The 13032-nt window shown below is 46.7% G+C and overlaps 1 protein-coding gene across 2 annotated transcripts in view; it reads right to left on the minus strand.

The window, feature by feature from the left end:
• The window catches only part of LOC115244501 (E3 ubiquitin-protein ligase MIB1), a 385741-nt gene that overhangs the window by 308808 nt on the left and 63901 nt on the right, over positions 1-13032 (minus strand). The gene's annotated exons all lie outside the window — the stretch shown is intronic.

A 13032-nucleotide genomic window follows, 5' to 3' on the forward strand; every position in this document is an offset into this window, starting at 1 on the left:
TGAAACTGCTGGGCCAATAACAGTCGGGGACCACTTGAACGACGGCGGCACTTCATAGACAGTTGGGGAGACTTGGTTCCTCGCACCAAACCGAAGCAAATCAAACAAAACCGAAACCAGAGAGAGAGAGAGAGAGAGAGAGAGAGAAAGAAAGAGAGAGACTCGGCACGAATCAGCTAAGCCAAGCCCAGCTAGCTAAATGGCAAACTTATCTAATCCAACTTCTCACGCGCGCAAAAGTAAGAACGAGAGAGAGAGAGGCAGCAGTGAAAAAGGAAGAGAGACAAACAATATGTGTGGCGAGAAGTGATTGAGAGAGAGGAAGACGCGAAGAAGCCAGATAGATGCCGTAGTCTTTGCAGTCTGCAGATACCTTTCGTTTCTCTCGCAAACCGGGATACGAAGTTTATTCGGCGTACTAGAAAGATCCGCGAGCGCGAGAAGCTCTTTAATTACTCGAGGCGAAGCACGCGCCGCGCTGTTTAATCAACCGTTCGCTATTTCTCGGCGTATTCGAAGCTCTCGCTCGGCATCAAGAGCTACAAAAGTGCTGGGCGAAAGGAAAATATTTACCGTTAACCTTGAATCGATGCGCAGTAATTAATCAGATTCCAGAGCGACGTCGTATGTTTGCGACAAGAGATAGATTAGCGATGCGCGTCAAGATCATTGATTTCGTCGCGTTACGAAAAGTTTTGTCCGGCGATTATTTTCAATAATCCGCAACGACCGATTAACGGAATTACAGCCGGGACAGAGGAGCCGTATAATCGGGACGAGCTCGTTGTAAGATCCAATTTCCAGATTCGGCGGAGAGTTTCGCGCGCAGCAGCCGCGTCGTACCTCGTCCTTAATTTGAGACGGAGGGACATTGGTTTTATAAGCCGTCGTTAATCGCGGCGAACCGGAGCAGCTGTTGGAACGATCCTCTGGGATAGCCCGGGCCAGCGCGCGAGAGATCGCGGCGATTTCGAGATAAGGTGTTCCGAGGCATGTTGGTGCAACCTGACCAACGTTAAACCCCAAATCCCCATGCGACCATCCGAGTTGAGCCTTGCGGTGTTGTGGCGGCATCGGCCGACCTCTCCGCAGGATCTATCTTGAGAAATCCTCCCTCCCTTATACGGAGCCACGAGAGAAGCTGTTCCGTAGTTAACTGAATGGCATTCAATGTGCATTCACCGCAACAGCGTTCGCAGTATCTAAAGGTCTTAAAATCGCTTCCGTGCGAGAGACAGAAACTATTTTGATGTCTGAAGATTCGTTAAAGCTATCGATTGCCTTCTCGACCAACAATGCGAGATTCTTGCCGCGAACAACGGACGCCGGACGCGTTCTTTTTTATCTCGATAATTTAAAGAGATCATCTCGCGCGAACGTATTATTTTTCGAAACGACGTGGCTTGTATTCATTCGAGATGCATCCCAGGATGATAAAAGACCGGCAATGAAATTTATGCAATTTCTCGACCTCACCGAGAGAAGGAATCTCACCGTGCTTTCGAAAATGGCCGGGATTCATTTCACGCCGAGAGATGAGGCGATAAGATAATTTTTCCGTAAATTCAAGATGGCAGCGGCTGATGGAAGGTCGCCGTCGTGCCAGTTATTATGCCATTTCGCATTATACGGAAACCACCGCTCGCTCGCGGCCTCGCCTTTGCCGGCTCCTTGAAATGGATTCGAATAATTTATAATATTGGTTTATCTTATGAGATATTCCGCGGTCTTGCCTTATAAAACTCTTCTTTCTTTGTGCCAACAGTACGTACGCCTCGCGGGCCAATTTTCCTGAAGGTGCCGCATAAAATTCCGCGGCCCAAAGAAACGCGGAAATCAATAATTTAAGATTTCAAATATTGCATATCTCCTTTCTTGATTGTGATTATACAGTTCATCAATATAAGAGATTCAAAGATATTAATTAAAATTAATTTTTGTCAAAGAAAAAAACATAATTTTTGAATTATGTGTAATGCCTTTAATACATTTCTAGATTTTTATAAAATAATATCGATATGATTTGTGTGCGACAAAATATATTTACGCTTGTAAATTATTGTATAATAAATTTATTTCTTGTTTTTTTCGTGGTTTAAATATTTTACGAAATAAAATATATATTTATACACGCAAACAACGATGACGAGCATAAAAAATTTTTGCAAACACGTTTAAACAGAAGCCTTAAAATCAATTTCCCTAACGACTTTTCCCAGCATACGTCGTAGCGCTTTGACGATGATTAATTAATCCATTGTCATTAAACTGATTGCGCACAGGGTTGCATTATTCTGTCAAATCCTCGGCTTGAATCCGGCAATATGCTAGGTTAAAAGGTTCTAGACACAAAGCCCGCTGGGACATGAGTATGGTTCGACGATAGTTTTTACCGAGGGTGTTTCTAAAGGGGTGAAAAATTGAGCCGCTCAATTGCCAACAGAGATGTTTGCCCAGAAACCGAAAAACCAGGGCGAAGTGGGAGAAAAGAGTCGCAAGGGTAACAGATGGATAAACCCGACGGGAGGGAGGGGCGCGAAACAACGATAACAAAACGAACGAGGGAAAAAGTGGAAGGGAAAAAGATGGCGAAGGGCGCGCCCTGTAGGGCTAAAACCGGGCTAAATCAGGCAGGGCGTGCGAATAACGAAGGATATCTGGCGGTCATATCTGGCTGGTCGCTGCGTGAAGAGGGACAGAGGGCAATAAAAAAAAAAACACGGCCATTATAGGGATAAAATTGATGTTTGTTATCGCAGCCTTTTACTACGGATTATCAAGATTACCTTTATAAAGGTGTCCAACGACACTTCGTACGCATCGCTCGATTGAACATCAATTCGGCAATTATTTCACGACTCTATCAATTCGCGTTTCAACATAGTTCACGTAATATACACGATTGGTTGCATTGTACCATATTCTTTGTTTATTTATATTTTAAAATAAGTTTCGCGATAGAGAGATTCTATATGCATACGAGCACGATGGATGTTCCGTTCTACAGAACGGATATCCTTTCCCCATCGATTATTTATGCATCGAGCGGACACATTTCGGATGGCGTGCGTTCTGGAATTATTTATTTATGGATACCATAAATATTGGACCGACATAAATTTATCGTGGATCGATGCGCCTGAAAATGACGAAACGAGAAGAATCGCGGAACTTTTTTTTTCGCCGACAATTTTGAAGTGATTCACACACGTACACACACATACACGCCTCGCTCGGCGACCGAATCACGTCGTCGTTGTCATCGTCGTCGTTCTCGCGCAGCGACGATCGAAAGGGCTCCTGAAAGGCGATAAATCACAGTTCATAGAAATCAGCGGCCTTAGGAAACTCACGTCGTGCCACACTCGCTATTCCGCGATATCTGGCGCCATTGGCGGAAACGTTTTAGGGTGCGGAAATTACCGGAAATCTCTCTCTTTTGACTTGGTCGTGGCACGATGGATGAAACCGTAATTCCCGAGACTCCCCCTCGTTCGCGCTTTGTTCGATAATGCTGAACTGACGGATACGTCATTGAAAGCGCATTTTCTCATTGCCCCCTCTTTTATACGCCCTGAAAATTCTATCGAGATATACAAACGCCATGGAGAGAGATCGATACTAATCCGTCCAACTTTTGCCGGCGCTAAACCCTTTCGTGAAGCGTAATAAAATCACTCTTCATTATTTTTTCATCGTACTTTAATCGCAGATGAATAATTTTCGTCTCGCATATATATACACAACTGTGTACTCGAAAGGACTACATATGTAAAAATTAAAGGATGTGTCCGTATAAAGATGCCAGTAAAATAAAATATAGGAAAGAATAAATAGACTTGCCATTTAAATATGACAATAGATTTAGCTCGGCGAACAGAGGGCATGTTACGCCGAACGCTTTTTTGGACGCTGTACCAATCAACTTCTCGTCAATTGCGACAGCCTCGGCGAAATCAAAAAATGTTAACGCGCCGCACCGATATCACCACTGTCACCGCCGACAGCGAAGCGCACGGGGACGTTCGCGACCGCAGAAAATCCCACGCGGCACTCGGTCCGCTCGCATTTCCGTTTTGCATTTCAAATTCCCGCGAGCAAAACGGCCGGTTAAATTCGACGCGAATGCACGCGCGTGTGTGTATAACGAGCATCGCGAATAGGCAGATAAGCGAGATGGCGAACCGCATCGATCCTCGCCGCTTTCGCTGGCTTCGGCCAGCCATGGACAACGTTGCCGAACAGTACGTGTTCGAGGAGGGGAAAAAAAAAGAACACCTAGACTGCTTCGAAGTGCGCGCGGCAGCCCGGAATCCGGACAACCGAGGAGAAGGCACGGGACGACGGAGAAGAGGATCGGAGGAAGGGTCGGGACGAACAGGAAGCCGGGGGGGGGGGGGAAAAAAGCAGTATGCGGTAAGCGGCAATGAATTAATCGCCGTGAACAGTGCAAGCTCGGTCCGACCCCCGACCAAAATCCCCGAGCTGGCCCTCCATTCTGGCATCCCTCTCCCGCCCGCCTGCACCTCTCCGCGTCCCCGATTCTGCAAAGCCTCCCTAAAACCCCTAATGCCGGCGACCGCAGCCATTGCCTCCGCCTCTGTCGTTTCGGTCGCGGTATCAACGATCGTCCACTACCTGCGCGGCGGTGGTTACCGTATTAAGTTCGAAAAACGACACGACGCCATCCCGGAGGCGGCGAGGATCGAGGCGAGGTTACAAGGAAATACAATTTACACGCGAAAATGGAATAATATTATATGCAGTTTCGTAAAAAGAAAATCTCACTCGCCATAAGGATCGTACAAACTTTATATTATTCTTCTAATTTTTTCCGTAATTCTCTTTCTTGAAAATCACTTTTGTTCTCTTGCGACCAATATCGACAGCCCTCTCTAGGATCTTCATCTTTCTACAACTTGGCAGTCCTCAGAAGACGAAGGTTTCAAGCTTGGAATCGTTATCCTTTCGCCTGAAGATAATATAAGGTTCAATCTGCAGCGGAACCATTTCCGAACTTTGAAACTTAAGCCACGCGGATCGAAGTGACTGTTATTTCGGATCACGATCCCCCGCGAAGTACAAACTTCCCTCATTCGATCCCTTTTATTTCCGCTTCATTGTCTTCTTCTTGCGACATTCGCGAAATGACTGTAAGTTTAAATGCGATTTCACGATACATTCGTAGATGTAGCGCGGCAACGAAAATCTTGGATCTGAAATTCTCCAAGATTTCGCACAGCGAGGTATTCCAACTAGAAAATGCACTTTTCCTTTGTACAGTAAAACGCGCTGTTTATCGTTCCTCGGTTATTTATTCAGCTCGCTTATATATTATCCGGCCGGAATTATGTAAATCCGCGAAATCTGAATATATACTGTAAACAATTCTAACGAAGAAAGAGTCTTTGGCGATAAATGCATTAAACATCCCGGTATACGTTATCTCTAACTAACCTGCGCGCCGTGCTTTTTTTTTTATTTCCGCCTCGCGGCATCCGGGCCGATATCAGGCCTCAAGGCGAGCATTACGAATGTTTCTCCTTGAGGCAGCTCACGTAGGCAACATCGACTCGACCTATTTCGTGTCCATTCAGGCTACTTGGAGCGAGTCTGTCTCGATTCCCCTCGCTCCGCCGAACGACATCGTCTCTCCCTCTCTTTCCCCTCCCCCGTCACAGATGGATGCATGCAACGCTGCACTTCGCTATCTGCTATCTCCCCTATCAGCTATCTACTTCACTTGCATACTGGATTTAGAATAGTTATATGGATACGACGCGCGGTGGATCGAGGTTAAACACTTATTTCTAGAGCCGCTTCCTCTAAGACTCGTCCTAGATTTCTATAACGTCAGCGAATTTCCACGGGCCCATTATATGCCCGCATCGACCGACCGCGAGCCGGAATCCTCCATGCGCCGCAAATCATTCCAGTGATAACTCGCACGGAGTATTCAGCGAATAATCGCGACTGCGAGAGAAGATTCTCTCTACGTTGAAGAGATATATCCTTTTTCTCCCCATTCGCACATTATAACACTTCGGTGAAGCGCGCCAACGATGAAAACAAATAGAAAAAAAAAACGCCGTCGATGGGAGAGGAGAGAATACGCGAAGAGGCTATTCACTGTGTTCACCGATTTACATGTAAATCGGCGAACGGTAGTTCTGCCCGCCATTTCAAGGTAATTTTCGACGATCGCACGCGATCAAATTGGCGGAGCGGCGGAGCTCGTAATTGCGCGAATCCGCGGACTGTTAACCGTGCGTGTACACACGCCCGTGCGGAGTAACTCGTTAAAACGAGACCGATGATACGCGTCGTCGACGATTATATCGTCGTGACACGGAACAAATTTACAGAGATGAATCGCGGGTTCGTCGATGCGCGCACCCGTGATGAAGAAGAGAACGGGCGGATAAATCGAAGGAAAGGGTTGGAAGACAGAGGCGCGAAAGAAAAGAGAGGAAGAAACAACCGGCGAAAGTATAAGTTCTCGGCAAGCTCGGAATTGCCGGCTGTGCCGTCTCGCAAGTTACTCGTTGCGCTTTGCCTCTTTGGATGCTTTGCCCCTTCACCCACCTCGAGATTCCCATCGACGGCGGCAGAGTTACTCCAAGTTCCGCGAAACGGAACTTTGGTAAGCCAGGCATCCCGCGCGACGATATCTTAGAGTCCCGCATGCGAGTGTCACGTTACGTAATTTAACTCAAATAAAGTCTGCGATGTATCGTTGACAATTTCTTGAAGAACCAAGAAAAACATACATTTCTTTAGTCTTTAATATATTTAGCCAAGGTCATACGCCAACTCTATATCTCGGTGGTCAATTGTCGACGTGGACGACGAAGAGCGACGCGACGCAAGAAAAGCATTCCCGTGCTCTTTCGTGAAAGCTTCGGCGGATTCACTTGTGTCATACTTGCGTTAGGGATGGGACAACTTTCTTAAACTCGGAGCGCTTTCGACAAAAGAGAAAGGGATGCGAAAGAGGAAGAGAATTCACCGTCAATAGCAAAGAGGAAAGGGAAAAACCGGCCTAGAGGAAGTGGCGAGGGGTAGAAATGAGACAAGCTCTTCCGGGAAAGTAGTTCCGACAAAACAGAAAACTCGCACGCGTCGTGCTCGCGCTGACGCCGACGTGGACGGCGACGTGAACGTCGACGGCGCGGAGGAATGTTTTCCTACGTCCAGAAGCTGGCACGCGGAAAAACTTTTCCGCGGGAAGATGGAGGGGAGGGGAGTTACATTGTGCGACCCCGAACGGGTTCCCGCTTGCTCCGAGGAAACAATTTCTGGTCGATGCACGCGAGCGACGAATTCACCCTCCCGAGTCTGCCCGGCGAGTTTTCGACGACTCGTCTGAGACGACTGAAAAACCTGAGGGAGATAAATAGGGGCGGCTCCGAATGCGGAATCGACGTGGATACGCCAGGGGGTAGCACTTCCGTGTCCATTCTTCCGGCGATCCTGCGGTCAACGCGTACAAACGAAACGACAAATCGCCATCCGTCCGATCAAATGGTGATTCACGACGCGAAATCCCGCGCGGAATGGATCGCTAACTGTGAGAATATACGTAGACGATAGCGCGGAAGCGGAGCGGAGCTCTCTACAAAGTATCACGGATCGGCGATTCGGTATCGATGCAATACCGCCCGTTCCCCCCCGCGAAATATGTATCACGATCGGCGAGCCATTCTACCCCGCCGAGCGTGACAATGAAAATTCGTTTTGCGTTCGATACGAAAACGCAAGCCGGAGGGATTCGTGAAATTGAGAGGAATCGAAGGTACATTTTCACAGACGATAAACTCACCGCGAATTTATTTGCGCTTGCCGACGCTTCTTCCACGCCCCATTAAATATTCTTGACTCCGGCCGGCGTGTGCACCTCCGCGTATCTCGAAGATAAGAGACGCCAAATAACGTACTTTCTTCTTAAAAAAAAATGCAGATAAGCAAGAGCGAGCAATCTCGCTCGGGTAAAATGCACAGATTCGCAAATTTAACTCGCCCACATTAAAGTTTTCAAATTAATAAAAAACACTAAATATATATCTAATTAAAAAATGAGATTTTTCAATAACGATCAAGAGTTTGTTGTACGTTAAATTATGTCCAAGTATAATGTCACGTAAGCTTTGCACAAGCAAACATTTTTATTTATCTATTTAAACGACTAATGTTAATAATAAGCTTTTACAAAAAATGTAGAATAGAAAAATAAATTGAATATGTGTATGTATGCACCAAAAATACACAGGCAAAAATAACAACTGACTAAATATCCATCTAAAAATCCGAAAACTTTTATATGACAATTTTAATATCACTGCAAAAATTCTCTTTGTGACACTGCGTTAATATTTTACAGTTAATAACCTTTTGCGGCTTCATTTTCTGATAAAATGGCAAAATATTATCGCGTAGCGTACTACTCGTTTTTTCAAAAGACAGCAGTCCGAAGATTGCGCCGTAATCTCCCTATGTCTCCTCGCGAGATTTTCGATTTACTTCCGGAAAGCAGGAGTAACGCCCGTTGTGCCGAGGCGAGCGTTAGCCGTGTACCATGCGCCGGCCGGTTGTCATTATAATGTGTATTTACATAGCCGTGCAAATGCGGGTGTACGCCAAGCGAGCTGCTGCACATAAGCTACGTGCATCGTGGAGAGTAGGAGATGGAGAGAAAGAGGCGCAAATGCGACCGACGCATCTGTGTCACTGAGGGCTCGGCAAAGTGTAAACTATTCTAATTATCCGCGGAAATGCACACACTCTGGCGTGGCGAATAGCCCGAAGCATCCCCGTACGATGCCCACGCTCGCGGGTAATTTCTCAATTACGCGAGTTTCGGAAAACGTTTCCTGATTTGTCGGAACCGGGGATACGGTTCGCGCGTCAAGTGCGTCTATTAATAAGTGCGTATTATTAATCGCGGATCGATTACGTTAATCGCGAATAACGAGTGAGCCGAGCTCTCGTCGAGCGTCAAATTAATTCGACGCATCGTCGCGCACACAATGGATCCTTGAATCAGCCCGCGCGCGCCTATTATAGTGGCAAATATTCTGACAGTTTATGATAACACCGATCGCGGACGGCGGGCCATGAAATTGCGATGATTAAATCTGCTCGTCCGTAATCAGGCGACGCGAGCGTTAAACTTAATGAACTCGGCCGCGCGCGTTCAACAACATCAACATCATTCCAACGCATCGCACGCGGAATGAAATTAACCCCGTCGATCGGTCCGAGTTGAAACACCCTAAAAGATTCTCCGAACGTTTCTCGTGGAATCCCGCAGCCACCGCCGTTATCGAATTCAGACCGCTCGTTGTTGCATGCCATCGACGATATTTCGATTCGTTTCCGAAGCGCAACGGCCAATTAATTTGAGAACTAATTAAAGGGTGAAGGGAGCGAGCGATGCGAGGCAAGAAGTCATGTACTATTTGCAATAAGGGGGAGTACCGCGCAACTATTCGAGGACTGTTTCGTATGCGGGGCCTGGTTACGAAGGTAACCTAAGTACAGTTCCCTAACTTATATTGAAGATGTTTGGAAGCTTTTGAGTTCGAATTGCCGTGCCGCGCACGATATGGCCGTGTTCGTCTTATATACACGGTTCTATGTAACATTTCCTTCCCTCATCTCTCCCTCGCCGCCTATGTAAACGCGCGCGCGGGACAAGAGTATTCGAGCGATTGTGTTAGTTTCGTACGTGCGTTGCCGCTCTACGCGAGGGCGGTTACTTCCGAGGTGGTTCGCGAAGAAACCCCGGGAATTTGCAGACGCTACGTTTCGCAACGCGCATCTTGATTATTCGACGAGCTCGTCGGCATTACGCGCCGCTTAGAAAGGCCGCGAAATAATTCCTCAGCTTCTACCGCGCCGCGTTTTCCACCACCGGTCTTCTCTTCCTTAACGGCGAGTAATTCTAATAACGGGTGCATCGTTTCCAAGTTTCGCCCTCCTTCATTTCCCGCGCGCATTAACTCGATCCTCGCCAGTTTCAGCGAAGAATTCATAAGAAGCGAGAAATGCAGCTTCGAGAAAATGATCGTCTTTCCGCAAAATTGAACGCACGGGTTTCGAAAAGTGGCTGCTCTCGAGGAAAACTTGGCTCTTGCCACAAAAATGTCTTCAAATTACAATAAAATCTTTGCGTCAAATACGAGGAATATTGAAAGATAACTGTCGTTACAAATGAAAGAAATGTAAAAACTACAATCTGTCCACCCTTCCAGCGAATGTTTGCCCGGCGAAAAACATTGTTCATCGCACCTGTCGCATTCGACCCTCGATTTTTTTCGCACGACGAAAGAGAGAGGTGAAAAATCATATACAGAGAAAAGGAAGAATTCTCATATTTTATTAACAGTCGATATATTACCCCAACACGTGGTGAAGTCACCGCTCGAATAGAACTTCTCACATATATATACAGATATATATATGTGTTTACGTTTACGTTACAGGATGGATGGGGCGCGCGGAGACATCGGGCCAAGGTTTGCTTTCTTTAGCCCCCACCGGGATGGTCACGACTGTTGTCGATTGATACGAACGCGGGGCGCGATGGAACGGTAAAGAAACAGAGAGAAAAAAAGAGACTGGGAGAGGACGCGGACACTCATCCCCGTCGATATTTTCCCTCCGAAATGTTGTGAGAGCAAATCGGTAGAGAAGCGGGAAGGATCGATCGAATCGACGGTACACACAATAACGTTTCGCCATGAATCCGCACACACTCTAGGTGATGACTTTGTCCTTCTGTCGCGCGATGGCAGATCCACACAGTTGCAAAAAAAAAAAACGCTCTTGCAAGCGCGTGCTTCCGGTAGCTGCACGCACTTTCAATGCATTGTAAATTATAGCCCGTAATATAGCAGTTACGCGTATATCGATACTGCAATAAGGTGCGAAACAGCTGTGCCGCACTTTAAATTCCGGCAATTTTTCATAGACAATACACATTACGCAAATTTTATAACTTTGCAGTAATAATTCGTCTTCTGGAATTATGATGCTTCGTGAGATTGCAACTCCGATATAACACGCAATTCGCGTGGAGAAAGATTTGAGCATAAACATATATTATTTCGAGAACGCGTCGAGGCAACATCGTAATTCTCAGATTGAGTGTGGAGATGGGATTGAAAAATCGCGGGGTCGAATCGCCGAGAATTGTCGCGATCCGTCGCCTCTAATTCCAGGATCGTAAAGAAAAATCTCTGTGATCCCGGACCCTCCGACTACGCACGGCTGCTTCATGCGGCGTGTGACGGAATCCAAGAATAGATAGATAGATAGATAAAGAGAAAGAGAGGGAGAGAATCCTGGGCCCCATCGGACAATTCGAAGCTCGTAAAATGCAGGCGATACGGCGCGGAGGGTTGTCCCGAGAAAATCCAACTGGTAGAGAATACTCTCTCGAAATCCGATAGCATCGCGAGATATTTCTAAAAAGGGCCGTTTTCGTGGCAATGATCCTCGCGCAATACGAGATGGATACTGCAAAATAATTCGACGGCAGTTAATTATATTAAGATGACTTGATTGATTATCTTTCAATGCAACGATATATTTTGTTATAGAAAGTAGGTGTGTGACGTCCTTAATATTAATACTTTAATTCGTGAGAATCTCTAATAGAATTCCATACATTTTCTTTGTCTGGAATAAAATATAATATTATAATATAGCATACACACGAGCCAACAAAAATCAGTGAGAGATAATATCATGTTGCGCGACATCTTTCAAATTAAAAAAAAAAAAATTAATTATATATTAACAGTATAAATTCATAAAACCAAATATGTTTCAACGACCGCAATCGAGATTCGAGAGGACACACGTAGGTGGGGCAGGTCGCATCCGCAGAGCCAGGAACGCCATCACCCCCAAGAAGTTCATAGGTAACCCACTGCAGTACCCCCTACGTCTCGCCGAAGCGAGGGAATGTCTGCTAATCCTTTACAGGGAATTCAAGTGATAAATTCCGTAAATCCCTGTTCAAGCACACCCTTGCACCGACCCACCTACCCTTGCTATTACCGAGGTTGTCCCCCGTTCCCCTCCGCGTACTCGCCGCCTCTATTTTCCAGCAGCACCAGCGCAACCCTCTCTCACTCCTTCTCTCTCTCTCTCTCTCTCTCTCTCTCTCTCTCTCTCTCTCTCGCTGGGTTCTCGTCGCTCCATCTACCTCACCCACCCACCTGGAATCTAGATTCACCTCTCCCAGGCTCGACTCACCCTCCGTCGCGACTCCAGGAAAAAGTAGAAAACTGCGATTACAAAGACTTTTCTGGCACCGACTCCCCTATCCCGCTTCCTCCTTACGATCGCTCTCCTCGTTTTATCGCAGTTCCTTACTCCTTCCTTACTCGGTCGTTTCGTCCTCTTCTCGCTACCCGTAATCTTCCAACGCCTTCTTCTTTCTTACCTCCTCCCTTCCGCGCCTCCGTTTTGTTTTTTTTCCTTCCTTTTTCTATTTCTCATTCCCTCCAGTCCTCTCACGGTGCTTCCCACCCGCAGTTTCTCGCTCCTCGTCCGCGCGCTCCTTCTCGGATTAAAACTTTAACACTTTGTTACCCTTTTTCGCGGAGGAGGAAGACGAAAGGAACTGGGACGAGAGAACGAAGAAGATGGAGGCTAGCGAGATGCGGAGCAACCTAGAACGGGAGCGAGAAGGAGACAGGTTCGCCATCGTAATCCGGGGCTTCCGCTACGTTGGACAAATTTTAGTCTCCGGACGAATTTCGCTTTTGATAAAACGGCCCATTTTACATTTCGCACCTCCATGTCGTCCGGGGGGGGAGGCGGAGATCGCTTCCTGCGATAACGAACAAGTAAGCAGGAACATCCGAGCGGAAAGATGTGCGCGCGTGCTCGCTCGCGCGAGGTGGAACCAGAAAATGCGCGGTTAGAATTTTTAAGTAAGATAAAATCGCATGAGTGCGCTCTTAAAATCTACCACTTTTCGCATTTTCCACGCCATCATTACATCTTTCAACATTCAAA

Source organism: Formica exsecta, unplaced genomic scaffold, assembly GCF_003651465.1.
Source record: "Formica exsecta isolate Colony F162 unplaced genomic scaffold, ASM365146v1 scaffold82, whole genome shotgun sequence".
Classification (NCBI taxonomy): domain Eukaryota; kingdom Metazoa; phylum Arthropoda; class Insecta; order Hymenoptera; family Formicidae; genus Formica; species Formica exsecta.